The sequence below is a fragment of the Sorex fumeus genome, unplaced genomic scaffold (assembly GCF_029834395.1).
Source record: "Sorex fumeus unplaced genomic scaffold, SorFum_2.1 ptg000061l, whole genome shotgun sequence".
NCBI lineage: Eukaryota > Metazoa > Chordata > Mammalia > Eulipotyphla > Soricidae > Sorex > Sorex fumeus.
Genome location: NW_026606118.1, coordinates 13660977 through 13680301, shown reverse-complemented (window position 1 = coordinate 13680301; position 19325 = coordinate 13660977).

The window sequence follows — 19325 nt, the reverse complement described above, 5'->3', positions numbered from 1 at the left end:
TAGAGAGAAATATATTTTTACAAATATATGTACATATATAGATATATATGCACACAAGTCTCAACTTTTAACAACATGTTAGTGATCTCTTCTAAAAGGGCTTAATGGCCCTGGGTGAAATACAACAATCTTCACACACTTTCCTCTAAGAAAACTTTTTGGGATCATTTTTGGCTGTTTATTCATAACAAACAATACGAAAGGAATTATTTCAGTTTGGTTTTGGGGCAGGGGTTGGGGTTCAGGATGGAAATATCCGAAATATGGTGGTGGGAAGGTATAATGGTGGTGGCATTAGTGCTTGAATATGAAATGTAATCAATTATTGTGAATTACTGAAAGCCCGGCAAGCTACTGAGAGTATCTCGCCCGCACGGCAGAGCCTGGCAAGCTACCCGTGACGTATTCGATGTGCCAAACACAGTAACAACAAAGTCTCCAATGGAGACGTTACTGGGCCTGCTCGAGCAAATCGACAAACAACGGGAGGGCCTTTACTTTATAAAAAATAAAATACAGTTTAAAAAAGAAAAGAAAGCAAACTAACTGGCTAACAGAAATTTTTTTTTATTTTTGAAAATATTGAAGAACCTGGCAATCGTGAATGAAGAGAGACCCACCTCACCACTCCAGCACCATCTGCATCACTGGTCTCTTTATCTTGAGCCTTGGGGACCCTCTCTCACAACAGAGAGCAGGCAGTCAGGCAATGTTCCTATTGTGAACCCTCTTCACCCGAAAACCAAGAAACTCAGAGGCAAGCAGGCAAAGGGAGCCCGGAGACAAGATTGCCAAAGTGGAGGGAAAGAGAAGGGAGACTGGAATAGGTGGGGAACCCCTTGCCCCATAGAGACACAGGCCCCACAAACTGCCTATTTTGACTTCAGGAACAGCCCCCACCCTCCCCCTTGAACTCTGGGCTCCCTGTCATGGGAAGTGACATGATCGCAAATATAAACTGACCCTATGGGCATCAGCTTTTCACTGAGCTTGCAAGGAAGAGGAACCCCTGCCAAGCCCACATCTTCTTTGCTAGATGCTCACTTCTCACATTCTCAGGATGTTCCTTCCTTCCCTTTCTCCCCTCCCTGATTGCTGCCCTGTGGAATTTTCTAGCACACCAGGGTGCTCTGGAAAACAGAACAAGGGGCAATGGGGGCAATTAATGGGTTTTGTTTTCTTCCTCCTAGCCATCCAATAACATAATCCCCTTTGCCCATTTCCACCTTCAGGCCAGTGAGCCAGGAACTCCATCAAGGTGCCTATGTGAGAAAGAGTCAACCAAAATGCTTTCTTAGGACTGGAGCAATAGCACAGCAGCTACAGTACTTGCCTTGCATGCGGTCAACCCGGGTTTGATTCCTGGCACCCCATATGCTTCCCTTAGCCTGCCAGGAATAATTTCTGAGTGCAGAGTCAGGAGTAAGCCCTGGGTACTGCTGGGTGTGACCCTAAAACAAAACAAAACAAAACAAAACAAACATTTCCTGAGAAATGGCTTTTCATCTTGGTGGCAAAGACAGCCCTGCACGTCAGATGGAGATCAGGGCTAGTGGGACAGAATGACTGTGTTCAGGACCCTGCCTTCCCTGTTCCACCAGAGCCCTAAACTCAAAAGAAAAGGCTAAGCTTCTCATCCTTATCTCACAGAGAGGCAGGGGAGGCTGTTTCCCTTCAGTTCAGCGGAAGAAAGCTGACTAAAACAGTTTGTGTCCTTCAGTGCCACTGTCTTCATTGAACACCAACAAATGACCCACAGAGGGAGTGATTTAACTCATCCATAAAAGAGATACATGTCTGTTGAGCCTGCAAAGCTGACTTCCTGTGCCTCCTGCCCCTCCATGCTTAGATATCCTTTTCCACCATTGCCCCTTTAGAACCTCCCCTGAACTACCATTCAGGAAGTCAGTACTGTGTCACTGTATCACTGTCATCCGTTGTTCGTTGATTTACTCGAGCAGGTGCCAGTAACGTCTCTATTCGCCCCAACCCTGAGATTTTAGCAGCCTCTCCTTACTCGTCTTTTTTTTTCTTTTTTGGGTCACACCCTGTGATGCACAGGAGTTACTCCTGGTTCATGCACTCAGGAATTACTCCTGGCAGTCCTCCGGAGACCATATGGGATGCTGGGAATCGAACCTAGGTTGGCTGTGTGCAAGGCAAATGCCCTACCCACTGTGCTATTGCTCCAGCCCCTCTCCAAACTCGTCTTTTCCAACGATTGGAGGCTCTTTCAGGGTCAGGGGAATGAGACCTGTTATAGTTACTGGTTTGGGCATATTGAATACACCACAGGGAGTTTGCCAGGCTCTGACCATGCGGGCAGGATACTCTCGGTAGCTTGATGGGCTCTCTGTATATCACTGTCACTGTCACTGTCCTCCCGTTGTTCATCGATTTGCTCGAGCGGGCCCAGTAACGTCTCCATTGGAGACTTTGTTGTTACTGTGTTTGGCATATCAAATACATCACGGGTAGCTTGCCAGGCTCTGCCGTGTGGGCGAGATACTCTCGGTAGCTTGCCAGGCTCTCCAAGAGGGACAGAGAAATCAAACTCGGGTCGGCAATGTTGGCTGTGTGCAAGGCAAACACCCTACTGCTGTGCTATCGCTCCAGCCATATATATATATATATATATATATATATATATATACACACATACTATATATATATATATACACACATATATATATATTTCTCTATGATTTGTTGCCTACTGTCTGAACTCCATCAAACATGGTGTGGTAATCATGGAAAATAGGTAGGAAGTGTCTTATGATGTGTCCAGAAAGCAGCCTGGAGCGTCGCAGCAGTTGGGTAGTGGAGGTTGACTGCCGGGGCTGGGTCCCTTGGAGTGGGGAGAGCTCTCTCCCACCCCCCTCTCAGGTGCCCCGAGTGAAAACAGCCTGGTGTGGAGTCCGAAGTCAGTCAAGACATATTTTCATGCACTGCCTTTCTTGTTCTCACAAAAAATAAATTCATCCTGAGGGACTAAGTGATAGTACAGCAGATATTATTTTTACCTTGCATGCAGCTGACCTGGGTTCGATCCTCAGCTCCCCATATAGTCCCCTGAGCTGGTCAGGAGTGATCCCTGAGCATTGCCACATGTGGCTCAAAACCCCAAACAATCAATGCGGCCCGAATCTTTCCTAGGCTTTGTGTCCATTCCTAATTACATTGAGTGCCAAAGAACCCTGGAGCTTAGAACACCAGGGAGAGAAGCAGCAATAGAGACTCCAAAGGCTGTTTTTCTTCTTAGGGAAAACCCAAGGTACCCCTTGAGTAGTGAGGGGCCACAAGGAGAGCTGGGGTTCAAGAAGTGAGTGGGGAGAGGATGTAGTGGGATCAGGTGGGGATGTGGGCATTGGCTCTGGGCAAGATAAGAAGCCGACTAAGGGCAAGACGGCATCATGAGCTAAGTTGTGTTTGGAAGGGTGCCCGGGCCAGGGCTGAGAAGAGAGAGGGAGCAAGGACAGAACACGGAAGGCAGATGAAAGCTTCTAGCTCAGTCTGCCATGGAAGACCACAGGAAGCTCAGGTTGGAGAAAAGAACCAGATGTTCTCTGTGATCAGAGCTGGAGGGGCCCACCAGGCCCAATCAGACAGGGTCAGAGCGAGAGACCCGATGTGATGGTATTAAACCCCAACAGTACCATCACCTGAACCCAGCTGGAAATGTGGCTGGGAGTCACATCTGATATCAAGCTGAATACGATAGGGTAAGAAATCAAAATCTGAGCATTGATATTCCCCCTTACTCTGGTTTTAAACTTTATTCACTTCTGTGTTCCTGTGGTCCTTCCCCATAGTGTTTTTACAATTTCTACCACTTGCTCCACTGAGAATCAGGGTGGAGAGACTTCAAAGGCTCTCAGATCATATCCAGCACAGAATGAATCAGCACTTTTCTCTGCACAGATTTGGTAGAGTAACTTTAGACCAGATTTTTGCGTGGAAGTTGGAGAGGAAACAACAACCTCCCCACCCCCCCCAAGGAAAAAAAAACTGGTCTTGGCAGCTTCCTCTGGCTTATCTCAACCTTGCACGTATGGAACTCACTTGACCCTCAAGTTCCTTTCTTGGAAGCTGAGACCAGGAACTTGAACTTTTGGTAAGTCTAGAATCTGTTTAGCTCAATAAGATGGGATGGTGAGTGGCGCCTGGTGGCTGAAGGGAGATGGGAAAGAAAATCTGTATGTGATTGAACCAAAGGGATGAGTCATAGCCACTCTCATGGGTCGTGATCTTGGGATGTGACTGACCAAATCACTTAGCATTTCCACCTGCACTACTGAGGAAGGGGAATAAGAGAATGACCAATCTCCATCACCCCTAGAATCTGTATGCATTAGTTGGCCTTCTAGCCAAAATTTATTTGGTATCTCCCACATCATCACTCCTGGCCCATCTGAAGTTCTACAAGAACTTAGTCTGACCACCAGACCCTTGATGTTACCTGATGTGCAGATTCCTGCAGGACGCTTCACCATCTTTCTTTCTTTTTTTCTTTCTTTCTTTCTTTCTTTCTTTCTCTCTCTCTCTCTCTCTCTCTCTCTTTCTTTCTTTCTTTCTTTCTTTCTTTCTTTCTTATTAGTGAAACACCATGATTTACAGTTGTACACTTACAAACTTTCGTGCTTGGGTTTCAGTTACACGATGATCAAGTACCCACATCTCCATCAGTGCCCATTCTCCACCACCAATTAAACCAGTAGCCCTCTCACCTCCCCTATCCCCCCCACCCCACCCCATATCTGTGGCAGGGCATTCCCTTTTGCTCTCTCTTACCTTTAGGGTGTTGTGGTTTGCAATAGAGGTATTGAGTGGCCATCATGTTTGTTCAATAGTCTACTTTCAGCATGCATCTCCTATCCTGAACGAGTCCTCCAAACACCCTTTACTTGGTGTTCCCTTCTCTATCTGAGCTGCTTTTCCCCCCAGCATGTGCTGCTGGCTTCCAAGCCATGGAGCAGAACTCTTGGTACTTATCTCAACTATTCTTGGGTATTCATCTCCCATTCTGTTACTTTATATTTTCCAGATGAGTGCAGTCTTTCTATGTCTGTCCCTATCTTTCTGACTCATTTCACTTAGCATACGTTCCATGTAGAACCACTTGTTTGCAAATTTCATGACTTCATAATTTCTAACAGCTGCATAGTATTCCATTGTGTAGATGTACTAAAATTTCTTTAACCAGTCATCTGTTCTTGGGCATTTGGGTTTTTTTTCCAGATTTTGGCTATTCGCTTCACCTTTTTTTTTAACAGACATCTTTTCCTCCATATTTACCTCATGCTACGTCTTTTGGAGTTTTTTTCCTTTTGGTAACTTTTCTCTTTGAAGTGATCCCAAACCTCATGCTGAAGTGGTACCTGGTGTTTCTAAGTGCAAAATGACCATGCTGTGCCTTGTGGAGAGAACACTGGTCTTAGAAGATGCTTCATCCAGGAGTGAGTCACAGTGCTGGTGGCCATAAGTTCTAAGCATAAGAGAGAGTATATGTTAATAACATGAGTACATATCAGTCAGGATCCCTCCTTAACAGGGCTGTAGCCAGGGACTCTCAGGAACCTAAGATATTTCTCCTCCAGGAGTGATGATTCAGTATTTGAAATTTAATATTCATGCAGACATTTTGAAACAGACTTTTCCAAAGTTGTGATACTACTCCCCAGAGTGGTCAGAGTTAACCTCAGGAATAACTGGGGAATCTGGGATAGCAGTCCTAACCTCACGTGCAATCGGCAGACTCTTTTTTTTTTTTTGCTTTTTGGGTCACACCTGGCGATTCACAGGGGTTAATCCTGGCTCTGCACTCAGAAATTACTCCTGGCAGTGCTCAGGGGACCATAGGGGATGCTGGGGATCGAACCCGGGTCAGCTGCATGCAAGGCAAACGTCCTACCTGCTGTGCTATCGCTCCAGCCCTCAGCAGGCTCTTTACCGAACAAATTAGCTTGAACACTTAAACACAGTAAATTTCCAAGGGGGTGTTCAATAATGTTTTTTTTTTTCTGAATAAATGATTATTTCAGTTGCTGAAGAGATGTATGGTGAAGTAATCACAGAGGAACACTGTAGAGTTTCACTCATTGTGGTAAGAAAGAAACAAAACAAGCAAATAAAGCAAATTAGAATTGCAGATTGTTAGACAAAATTCGTGATTACCAAATGGGAAGCTTATCTGTTTTAACCCCTATGTAAAGTGTGTAGAGATTTCTCAGAAAAGGAAGTATAGAGCTGCCATATGACCTAACACTTTTATTTCTTGGTCTCTCCCTCCAAGACACAAAGGCATTTATCCTTCAGGACATATGCACACCATTATTTATTGCAACACTTTGCATAATAGCTAGGCTATGGAACAAACCTAGGTGGAGCATAAGGTCATGGTCTATAGACACAATGGAATACTATGCAGCTTCAAGCAATGATGAAATCATGCAATTAACTACAACGTGGATGGAAATGAGGGATATGCGGTAGGGCGTTCGCCTTACAAGCGGCCAACATGGCCGACCTGAGTTCGATTCCTCCGCCCCTCTCAGAGAGCCCGGCAAGCTACCGAGAGTATTTGATATGCCAGACACAGTAACAACAAAGTCTCCAATGGAGATGTTACTGGGCCCGCTGGAGCAAATCGACGATCAACGGGAGGGCCTTTACCTTACCTTACCTTTATATTAAACGAACATAATCAGAAGAATTAAGTCTCCTGCCCCCGCGCCTGGCTGTCCTCACCGGGGCCCCTTGGAGGGGAGCGGGTTGAGCTTTCCTCCCTGCCCTGACCAGGGCTCCGGCAGCCGAAGACCTCCAGGACCAGCCACCACCATGATGAGACCACTCTCTGCACACCTGAAGGTACTGGCAGAGGAACAAAGGCAAGCGGGTCCCGAGGCTGAGACCTCCAAGCCTACTCCAATCGGAGCTGAGCATCCTCCACCCAGATCCTCCGAATTCCAGTAGGCGGGGGTCACACCCACCAACTGGCCCCCTGGCGCCGTGTAATCCCATCAATGGCCAAGACTCAGAGACTATAAAAACCAGCTCCCGGAACCGCACGGCCACATTTGCAGCCGTGCGACATCTTACTATGACATCTTATTATTTCATTCCTACTTTGGACAAACTGGCAGGCTACCAAATGTAACCTGCCCACACGGCAGAGTCTGGCAAACTCCCCGTGGTGTACCCAATATGCCAAATACCAGTAACAATGATGGGTCTCATTCTCCTAAAGAGCCTTGAATATAATCTCAGGACTAGAATGAATGAGACGTTACTGGGGCCTGCTGGAGCAATCGACGAATAACAGGATGGTCGTGATTCGTGATTCGTGAATCAGAAGAATGATAAGTGCAGTATGATCTCACTAATCTGTGATGTATGGAATAACAGACAAAGGGGTATAAGGTATCAAAGTGGAGGATACCTAGATTACCCTTGACACTGTATTATAGAAATCAGAAGGAAGGGAAAGAAGAAAAAAGGGAATGGGTAAGAAGTGGTGGATGGGAGCTAACGAGTGGGAGTCAGGAACTTTAGGCACTTTAGTGGAGTAAAGGTGTGGCATATGTAACCACAGAGTCGACAACACTAAAAGCAGGAGATCTAAGCTACAATAACCAAAATTTAAAATGTGGCTGTCAAAGGGGCACGCTGAGAGATGGGAGGGAATCTGGGGTCACTGGTGAACAGATGTTGACACTGTGGTTGGGATTGGTGCTGGAACATTGCACGTCTGAAATTCAATTATGAATAATTTTGTAAATCATGGTGCCATAATAAAAAAATAATACAATTTAAAAATGCTTTCCCTTCATTTTGAATACACAAAAGAAGAAAACAACCCAATGAAATAACTTTCAAAGTGTCAAATTTTAAATTGCACCACTTATTCAGGCAAAATTCATGGCTTGAATAAGTGCGAAAGAAATGTTATACTCTCTCTCTTTCACTTGCTCTCTTGCTCTCTCTCTTACTCTCTCTCTCTTTCTCTCTCTTTGAAGCAAAACAATTTTATTTAGGAATAATGAGAGAAAATAAAAGGAATCCCATAAATGGAAAGAAAGGAATTATGCAACCAAAGTCGAATGCCATCAATTTCATAGTGTAATGCCATGTGATGCCCCCTTTAAAACAATTATACATTACTAGCTATCCTCATGATTACAGTATATTTATAAAGAACTTCATTTTTAGTTCTAGGTATTGTAAAGTGAGTTAAGATGATTATGTTGATTCTGAAGGTTTCAAGTATCAATATCACTCTCAGGAGTTTCCATTATTTTGGAGGAAGAGGAGAACAGGAAAAAACAGCCCCCCCCCCCACACACACACCAGAAATAAGCAAGCACAAGAATTCTTTTATTATATATATATAATAAAATATATATATATATTTGCTTTTTTTGGGTCACATCAGGCAATGCACAGGGACCACTCCTGGATCATGCACTCAGGAATCACTCCTGGTGGTGCTCAGGGAACTATATGGGATGCCGGAAATTGAACCCGGGGTCAGCCGCTTGCAAAGCAAATGCCCCACCCGCTGTGCTATCGCTCCAGCCCCAAGCACAAGAATTCTTAATCTAGCAGGTGCCAAGAGGTAAGGAACAGGGACCTTCCTCTCCCATCTCCACCAACCCAATTCTCCAGCATTTGATATTGACACTTGACATTTTCTAAGCAGATGCATCAACATACTTTGTCTTCCAACTAGAATGTTGTCTTTTTTCTCTCCTATGTAAATGGGGTCCATCAGCTCTAAGTATTCAGTCTAATTCCACTCCTAGAAGTTAGCGCAAGGTCCTCTAAGTTCTTTTTTTGTCGATATAATTTTGGACCCCAAAGAGTGTTGATGCTTGTGGATCACTTATCTGATGGGAATACTGAAGAATTTTTTGGGAGATGGCCATAGCTGCCACTTTGATAAGGTGCATGTCAGCTGGATGGGTGAACCAGTTAATGATACCAGTGTGACTCATAGGCCTGCTGCTTATGAAACAAAGCAGGTCATTCACTGTGTTTAAGTGCCCGCTCTGTAAGGCTCAATTCAAAAGTTGGCTTCTTTGGTTAAAAGTTGCATGCACTTTAGATTTTTCCTTCCCATAACCCATAAGATGACAGGCTAAAAACAAGGTCATCAGCATTAAAATTTCAGGTGGCAAAACATTAAGCCACACTTAAGAGCTAAATGATTAAAAAAAAAAAAAGAAAGTTATTGAGGTTGGCTCACTGGAGTGCCTACAAGTGAATTGAGTGATAAATCTGAAATGTAGAACTTCTTTGAGTGCAACTTGACAAGAGTAGGCAGATGGGAGTTTTAAGGAAAGGTGCTCTAATGTCCTTGGACTGCTTAGAAAATATGCGTCTCATTGGTCGTTGATGGAAAGAAAAGCTAAATCATTTAGACTCCCAAGGAGAAGAACAGAGCTAAGAAGTCAGGGTTCATCCACAGAACACTTATTGATTGCTTATTTATTAAATTCCTTCCTCGATTTATTTGGCTATTCATTCAGTTTAGTCCTTATTTATATTCTTTATGTCAGATTCTGCACTAGGCAGGAGTGACAGCAAAGCCAGATAATCTGAGTTTATGAAACTTGCAGCCAGAGAGTAAGGTAGATATGTTAGAAATGGGAACACAGCTATCAAGAGGCATACACAGGGCAATATATATTTTTTTCAGTTTTTATTTAGGCATCATGATTTATAATAATGTTAATAAAAGGCTATAGAAAAAATTGTTAATAAATAATACAGGACTATAGGAAAAAAAAATTTAGAGATCCTAAAATGCTTCTGAGGAAGTGGTACTTGAATGGAAAAGGATTTTTTTTATTAGAGAAGAGTGAGGAGTCTATTTTTTTTCTTTTTGGGTCATACCCAGCGATGCACAGGGGTTACTCTTGGCTTTGGACTCAAGAATTACTCCTGGCGATCTGGCGGTGCTCAGTGGACCATATGAGATGCTGGGAATTGAACCTGGGTCATCCACGTGCAAGGCAAATGCCTGCCCTACCTACTGTACTATCGCTCCAGTCCCGAGAAGAGGGAGGAGTCTATTGGAGCAGTAAATGACATGCCTAGTCTGAAAGTCACATGGAAGGACCATGATAACTGACATCTGCACAGAGAGAGAAAGAGAGGAAGGCTGGAGGGGAATGAACAGGAACTGGAGGGTGCAGGGCTCTGAGGCCATAGTGGGGAGTGACTGGGAAGATGCTTTCCTCCTCTGCCCCCTTTCAAAAGCCTTGGAGATCTCTGGCTCATCACCAGGAGAGGTGTGACAAGGCAGCAAGGAAAAACCAGCAGGCAAAGCTCTTTCTGGCTTTGGTTTTCATTGAAATGTTGGGGAAATGGTGCTGAAATCAGATGGGCTGGTCACATAATGAGATTTAAAGACGACCGTTGGACTAGAGCTGTAACTGATTGGATTCCACGGGATGTCAAGAGACCGCGTGGCCGCCCACCTACCAGATGGTCAGACTTCTTTGTCAAGGTCATGAACGATCGGTTTGAGGCCCTCCATGTTCCCGGAGCGAAGAGATGCCATTGGGCTACACTAGCACGCGACAGGGACAAATGGAGACGTTACTGGCGCCCGCTCGAGCAAATCGACGACTAACGGGAAGTTAAGTGATTAAGTGATTAAGTTGGGGAAATGCAAAGGACCTTGAGTGCAGAAGGCAAAGAAATTCTCTTACCCTTGGAATTAGAAAAAAAGCATTCTTGGGATCCTAGGAAAAGAGGGGTAGTGGTATTAGTGGTGCCAGGGAGGGGGTTTGAGGGTATGAATTGATGTCTAATGAGGGTTCTTTCTGGAGAAATCCTATTTCCTTGAAAAACCCAGAGGTGAAGATAGTGGGGGATGGAGGAAGTGAGGGATGCCCATATGAAGTGCAGGCAGGTCTGACAGCAGCAGAAAGAGCCACTGAGCAGAGCAGACATTTGATCCCATGTGGAAAGAAAAGGAGAGATGGTCCAGTGGTGACCTGAGAGAACTCAGGGTCATCTCAGTCTCTGTCTGGACCCATCAGAGCATGCACTAAGGGAAGGCCCTCAATTCAGTTAAAGAAAAAGCCGAGTTAGATGTAGGAAAGCAGCAAATTAACTGAGATTTGGTTATTGCAACTGCAATTAAAACAAAAGAAGAAAGAAAAGTGGAACGAGGGGGTAGTTTCATTTATGGGATCTCAAAATATTCTGGAATGCAAAGCAAAATGAATTGGCTATTCTTTGGGAAGGGGGCATTCTTTTATTTATTTATTTAATGGAATCACCATGAGATAGAATTACAAAGCCTTCATGTTTGAGATACAGCCATACAATGATCAAACACCCATCCCTCCACCAGTGCACATTTTCAACCACCAATGTCCCCAGTATCCCTCCCCACCCCACCCATCCCAGTCCTCACCCAGGAAGGGGGCATTCTTTACAAGACTTTGTTTGCAATCTGGGTGACATGTATTTCTCCCCTGTCTTAAAAATGGGCTGGATGTGGAAGCCCAATCAGAATAAACAGAATTGGTTTAATTTTTCTGGGGTTTTCTATTTATTTCAGCAAACAGAAACACTTACAGCCCATTATTTCCCCCAAAGGGCACCAAGTTGTCTCCTGAGAACCACCAGTTTCCATCTGATCCATTTTCTCCATATAGTAAATATTCTTTGTTCCCATGTTGATCTGCATATAGTCTCAAATTCTTCCAATAAGACACAAAGCAGAAAGCTTAAATAAGAATATGATTTAAACTTGTTCTTTAAAGTGCTCAATTAGATGGAGTTTCTAAATCACTCCAGATAAGTGGGTGCATTTACTACTGATAATGGTGCAGATACTGGAAGATTTTATTGATTCATATATAATTCCTATTCTAATTACAGTAGTATTTTCTTGTTCTATGTAAAAGTTTGCCTCAAATCTTTAGAAAGTGGCAAGAGACTCTCATTTATTTTCACTATTTCCCATTTGTTAAAGTCCTTTTATCTATGATACATAACATATATTTTGTTTTTTTGTAGTTCTCTAATTATATGGGCTGGGGCAACAGCACAGCGGTAGGGCGTTTGCTTTGCATGCAGCCGGCCCGGCCGAGCCAGGTTCGATTCCTCCACCCCTCTCGGAGAGCACAGCAAGCTACCAAGAGTATCTCGCCTGCACGGTAGAGCCTGGCAAGCTACCCGTGATGAATTCAATATGCCAAACACAGTAACAACAAGTCTCATGTTGGAGACATTACTGGGCCCGCTTGAGCAAATTGATGAACAACAGGAGGATAGTGACCGTGATCTAATTACACAGTTCTCCTTGTTCGGAGCAGTTGTAAAGGGGGTAGGGCATTTGGCTTGCATGTGACTGGACTGGGTTTGATCCCCAGCACCCTATATGGTTCATCCAAGCTCAGTCAGGAGTGATTCCTGAGCACAGAGCCGGGAGTAAACCTTCAGCACTTTCAGGTATGACCCAAAAGCAACAACAAAAAATTATACAGTTATACAGTTTTCATGTTTTCCAGTTAAAATGGTACACAAGAAAGCAAACATAAAAAAAAAAAAAAACAACAAAGACCTGGGACTCAGGAACAGAATCTTGTGACATTAACCTTTAAATAAGGTGGTAGGACTTTGGAGCCATGATTATGGAATGAATATTTTCTCCCATTGAAATCAGTAGGCACTCAAAAAACTTAATAGTTAATAACTAATCACAGCCAATAACTTAATTAACAAATGGATGGTGTGTTACCATGAGAATAGTAATATCCTTTCTTGAATATGATTGCACCAAAGTTTTAAAAAGACATTTCACTTTTATCTCACATGTAATCTCCAGAGTTTAAATTACTTGCAGTAGATTGTAAAGGCCCCATCCACAACAGTATTTAGCTGAGGCTAGGAATGAGGATGTTCTAAAGTTGATACATAGGAACAAATCATTGTCTTGGGAGTAATACTAGCCAATTGTCAGTACCTTTATCACTGGACGTTAGTCCTCTACTTTTTGCCTCCTCTGCAAAAGTCATCTGGAAGGGTTCAAAACCATCACTTTGCTCTTTTCCATTAGTCTCTAGTGGAAATTGTGCATCCTTAAGTACCAAGAGGCTACTGTTACACTTTTGAATGAAACCTGGAAGAGGCTCATTAAATTTTCTTCCATGAAAAAAATGTATTTTATTGTATAAACCTTTGCCAAACAGAGCATAGAAAATACATCTCACCTCCCGGCCCAGACACACAAATGCAAACATTTTTGTTAGTTCTAAAAACTGCACTCAGATGTGCTGGTTGCATTTGGACTGCATCTGCATGAGGAATAGAAGTGGGGTCACTTAGTTAATCAACACTATAGTGTAGAAATAGTCAATCTGGCCACAAGGTGGGGTCCTTTTGCTTTTTTATTGTTTCCTAGCTGTTTTGACAATAACTTTCATTAATAAGCTTAACTAGCTGGAATTATTCAAATAACATCAAATAGATTTACAATTTGGGTTTAACTATACAGTGAATATAGGGGAGTTTAGAGTCTAATGAGATGAAAATGTTGAAATTGTAAATAAAATTGTGTCCTTTGAACAAACTGAGTTTTTTTCTAATCAAAGATCAACATCTAAATTTGGAGGACAGACCAAAATGAAAGAATAAAATATTCACGATTCTGTACCGCTGTGTTTTTCTACCTGTTCTTGGGTTCTGAGGCTGAGATAACTTCCACAGGGAAACGAGAGAGGGTGAGTTAGGTAGGTAGGATATTAGGATTTTGAGTAAAACTGAGAAGGTTTCACCGGTAAATATCCACAAAGGCTTAAGTATCTCCATCATTCATGTTTTTCTCCCACAAATATTTACTTAGTGCTTTTTTTTTTGCTTTTTGGGTCACACCCAGCGATGCTCAGGGGTCATTCCTGGCTCTGCACTCAGGATTCACTCCTGGTGGTGTTTGGGGGGACCATAAGGGATGCCAGGGATAGAACCCAGGTAGGCCTCGTGCAAGGCAAATGCCCTACCCGCTGTGCTATCGCTCTGGTCCCTACTTAGTGCTTTTTGTAGCAGAAACTGTGCTGTACTCCCTCTGCATTCCTTCATAAAGTGCGTTTATCCCTGTCTCAGGCATCGGAATAAAGGACAACACAAATAATTGCAGTTCCCTATTATTTTACAACATGTTTTGAACATGGAAACTACTGTTAAAACTATTTTGCGGAGAGGAAACTGAACTGGAAAGATGTTATTTTTTAATATCGTACAGCACCTGTTCTTTCTCTTGCGCTTTAGTTTAAGATTAAAGTGGAGCAGTGCTGGACTGATAGAACAGTGGGTAGGGCTTTTGTCTTGCACGCCGGCGACCCGGGTTCGATTGCCAGCATCTCATATTGTCTCGCTCTGCCAGGACGCTGGGTGTGACCCAAAAACCAAACAACAACAACAAAAAAAGATTCAAGTGGGTCTAAGAAGAAAAGCAAGGGGAGTAAAGGTACAGATGGCTCATGCTCTCCATCACTTCCTCTTTCTTCCTTTGGCAGAAGGTAGGATAAGTTGGGCACTCAGCAGAGGGGTCTGGTGAGTTCGCAGCGAGTGAGGAGAGAACGGACTCACCAAGGTGGGCGGTAGGTGCTGGTGAGGTCAGTAACAAGTTTACTGGATCCAATTCTGATGTGTCTGTTATTTCTTCCTGCAGGCATTCCAAATCCAGGTCAAACTTGGCACGTTGAAGGTTTTGTTTTGTTTGTTTTGTTTTTTAACAGTTGAAAGTTTTGTGTATTTTTTTTTCTTCCAGAATGAATCCCTGGACCTGGGGATGGGCCGTCATGTCATTCATCTTGAGCAGAGGGAAGTCCCGCCCACAGAGATGTTCCCAGAACACCAGCACTGTGTACTAAGTTCGCCAGAGGAGCGCATCTAGCAGGATCTCCACAACCACGAAAGGGACAGGATGAAAGCAAACACTTTCTCTCCCTTTTATGTTGTTTATTGGTCACATCTGCCTGTGCTCAGGGCTGACTCCTGGCTCTGTACAATCACACTGGCACCTACCTCCCTTTTATTGATAAGAAAATGAGCCTTAGAGAGGTTATGAGACTTGGTTGTCCTGGTTTGAACAGCCTACAGCCTACAGGTGATTGAAAGGAACGTCAGCCCAGATCTGTCATCAGGGCTTGGTGACAGTATTGGCTTGGGAGTGAGCACATAAATGTTTTAGATCTGCCTTTTATGCCACCTGTCAAGTAGAAAGTGAAATGCTGAGATCACCTGATTTTCTCTGAAATTGATTTTGATTGGGGGGGGGGGTAAACTCTGGGGGAATTTAGAATTTGCAGGGATTGATACACTGCCCGGGATTGAACTGAAGTCTCTCTCTCTCTTTCTCTCTTTCTCTCTTTCTCCCTCTCTTTTTTTTTCTTTTTTGGGTTACACCTGGCTATGCTCAGGGGTTACTCCTGGCTCTGCACTCAGTAATCACTCCTGGTGGTACACAGGGGACCATATGGGATGCCAGGGACTGAACCTGTGTCAGCTGCGTGCAAAACCAATGCCCTACCCGCTGTACTATCGCTCCAGCCCCCCTGAACTGGAGCCTCTTGCATGCAATGCACCCCAACCCTTTGTGCTATCTCCCCCAATTCTGTGACTCACTACACCATTGGGGAAAGGGTGGTCCACTTCTCCTCCTACTCAGAAAATCTCAGGCATAGAAATTGGGGAAAGAATAGAAAGTTTTCCAGTGAGATTTTAGTTCTTTCCCAGATGTATGTATTTGCTTAAGAAAAAATAATTAGTGGGGGAAATCAGCAAAATCCATCCATTCCTCCAAATCTCCTTAAGTAATGCGTGCTGCTGTAAGCCAAAATTAAGCTCTGGCTTTGTTGTGAGCTGTTGGCAAGTTTCCCATCTAATCACAATACAGCAGACAGTTCTGTTATGTCTTGTAGAACAATAATTAACCTTCCCTGCCTACCCAACTCACCCTCTCTCATTTCCCTGTAGAGGCTCTTCTCTCAGCCCCAGAACCCAAGAACAGGCAGAAAAACACTGCGGTACAGAATTATGAATATTTTTTTCTTTTAGTTTGGTCTGTTCTCCATAATTAGATGTTGATCTTCAAGGAAAAAAAATTGGTTGGTTTGTTTAAGGGATACAATTTTATTTATACTTTCAACGTTTTTATCTCATTAGACTCTACATTGCCCTATATTCACTATGTGGCTAAATGCGGGGGGCCCCGCCAGACCACTCTCCGGCCTGCGGAGGTGGCCCTAGGATCCGTAGGTGCTGAGAAGGACCGACCGAATGAACACGAGACACAAGAGACAGAATGTAGCTCAGAAAAAGAGAGAAAAAGGGACAGGCTTTATTGGGGGAAATCAGGGAATATATTCATTAGTGAGGCAGCTACACAGAAGGTCGTGCCCATATATGGTTAGGGAGGTTTGTTACACAAAGGGCTATGTCCGTATGATTTATAGGCATCACATACTAGGCAAGAGATAGTTACTTCTTGTTATCACCATACCTCAAGGTAACCATACCTAGCACTGGCCTTGCTTGTTGCAAGTCACGTGGCACAGGCTGTGCCTGTTGCAGGTCACGTAGCACAGGCACTTAGGCCTTGGTCAGTTAAAGGGCCAGCTTCCCACATCTCCCCCTTCCTTTATTATAAAAGACGCCAGCTAGGGGGAGCATTGACTGGGCCCCTCCTAAATATCCAGAATACCTCTGTTTTGCGGAGGGGAGGAGAGTAGACAAAGCCCGTTTTCCCCTGATCACCCTACTAGTGGAGGGGAGTCGTGGAAAAGGGCCAGCGCTAGGCAGAGGAAACCTCCATGCAGGCCCAGTGTACTCCACAGGGAGTCGGAATCAGCCATGAGGCCTCCCTTGCAGTGCTTTGCCAGACACCTAGCGGCTGAACAGAATGGAATAGGGTAAAGTCCGACTCTTTCATACCCAAATTGTCAGATCAGAGAGGGGAAGGGGAGCTGGCCATGAACAACTCAAGGTTGGGTCCAACTAAATATGACCTGCGAGCCGTCCTCTGTAGCAGCAGAATGTGCAGCCGTATGGTCTAGGGGAGCATCTTCCATTGCCAGGCGGTGATAATGCACCTGTATAGGGTTGGTAGATAGAGAAGCTATCTGCTGTCTAACAAAAGCGGTAATTCGGTTAAAAATGCAGGGGCCCACCGTAGCAATCAATAAAAGGGCAGTCAGGGGACCCAAGAGTGGCAACAAGTAAGGAAGTAGAGTGTGCAGGGCCCACCCAGAGCTAGAAGACTCACGTTCCCGACGTCTCCGCTCTAAACCTTCCCTTAATTCTCGCATGGAGTTTTTAATCACTCCACTGTGGTTAACATAAAAGCAACACTCTTCCCCCAAGGCAGCACACAATCCCCCCTCTTTCATAAAAAGCAAGTCCAGTCCTCTGCGGTTTTGAAGAGCAACTTCCGAAAGAGATGTCAGAGAATCCTCGAGGTGAGAGATGGATTGTTCAAGGCGCTCTAAATCGGCATCCACAGCAGCGCGAAGTGTAGCTAGACCGGAGTGCTGAGATGCCAGGGCGGCGATGCCTGTGCCGGCGCCTGCAAGGCCAAGGGTGAACAGGGTGGCAATGGTGATGGCGGAGACAGGCTCACGGCGGAATCGGTGGGGTGAGGCAACATCGCGCGGGGACCAGTAATCATAAAGGGTGGAAGCTGGGTGGTACAAAATACGGGGTACCACCAGAACAGTCATACAGAATTCTGAAGAGGAGTCAAAAACAGAGGCTGCGAGATGAGGAGTCAGGCCTGTCACTGAACATAGCCACCAGGCATCCTCGGTCGGGGTTACCCAGGAGGTGGGGGGGAAACGCGGGTCTGGAGTGATCCGGGTGCAGTGGCTTACGTAGGCTGAAGGAACAGAGCCGATGCAGTGGCCGGATCCAGAGGTCGAGGATAGAGAAAGGTGAGGATATCGAGGTCCCAAAGGGGGTCCCCAAGACGAGGGAGGCGAAAGAGAGATACCATAGGAAGCATTGTGGCCAATAGCATCAAAAAACAGGGGGGCCGGTTGAAGGCAAAGCCAGCAGGATTCCGTAAGTGTTGGGGAAGTTGCATTCAAGGATGTAAAGGAGGCGGCCACTAGGGCCTTGAGGGCGTCCACAGAACTAGACGGGAGAGGTGGCAGAAATGGCGGGGAGGAGGGGAAGGAAGGGGGAAATGTGGGAAATGTGGGAAGTGTCTGTCTGATCTTTGGAGTTGTAAAGGGGACAGGTGGATGGAGTGCGGGAGGCGAAGGTGATGGACCAGGCTGTGCATCAGGGAGGGCTTGGGATACGGTACGGCGAAGACGGAGAAACCACCCGATCGGGTGCCCTGCTGGGGTCGAGCCACTCAAGGTGACTCCCCAGACCGGCCCACCGGGAAGGGGGAAGGGTTCTCCCTGCTAGGGTGAAAGAAAGCCGAAAATTCCTACAAGTGGAGTCGCCTGCAGGAGGGCGACAGCTGGATTGACCAGCGGGAGCAGAGAGGTGAGAATAGGATATGTAATCTGGGCGGGTGCCGAGAGCCCTGACGGCTGTGCTGGAGGACGCACAGGCTTTTGTGGCACAGAAGTAAACTCGGTCATCCCCGCACGCAGGATCCGACGTGTGTCCAGGGCACAAGAAATGTGGCATGGACCAGCTGGAAACACACGCTGACTTGGGCACCGGGGTGCTGTAGTTAATAGCTACATGACAGTAGTCTACCTCTAAGTTAGGGAACCAAGAGAGGGTTTGGAGAGCGCATCGCTTCTGAATGAGTGAGGAAACTGCATGACGGGGAGAGTCGAATGTTTGTAGTTGTTCAAAGTACACCTCCCAGCAGATGGGGAGTGGCTTATAATCAGCAGAGTTAGCGGGAGTCGAGGAAGGCTGCTCCGTCGGAGTAGCGCTTCTGGGCAGAGACTGGGGAAAGGTCCTGCGAATGCCAAAGAGAAGACCAGGGGCTGTTCCAGCATACAGACGCAATCCCCAAAGAAGGCCACCCCCGGCCCAACTAGAGAAGGCTAGTGCCCTGCCATTAGGTGTAAAGGAAATGCGAAGAAGTTTACAATAGCGATCACCCGCAGGGAGCTGGCATGGGACAGTACCAGGATACCTCTGTGCTGAAGAAAGAGTGATTAAATCGGAGGTGGAGGAACGAACCCAAGAAGCAGTACCAGTGGTCTCGCAGCCCCAACGCTTGCAGAAAAAATCAGTGGCATCTCCACATCCTGAGACCCTCTTATGTCCGGGGCAGGCGTAGTTCTCTGTTTCCCACTTAGCCCGGCAGGAGGGATGCCAGGACAGGGGAATGAGTG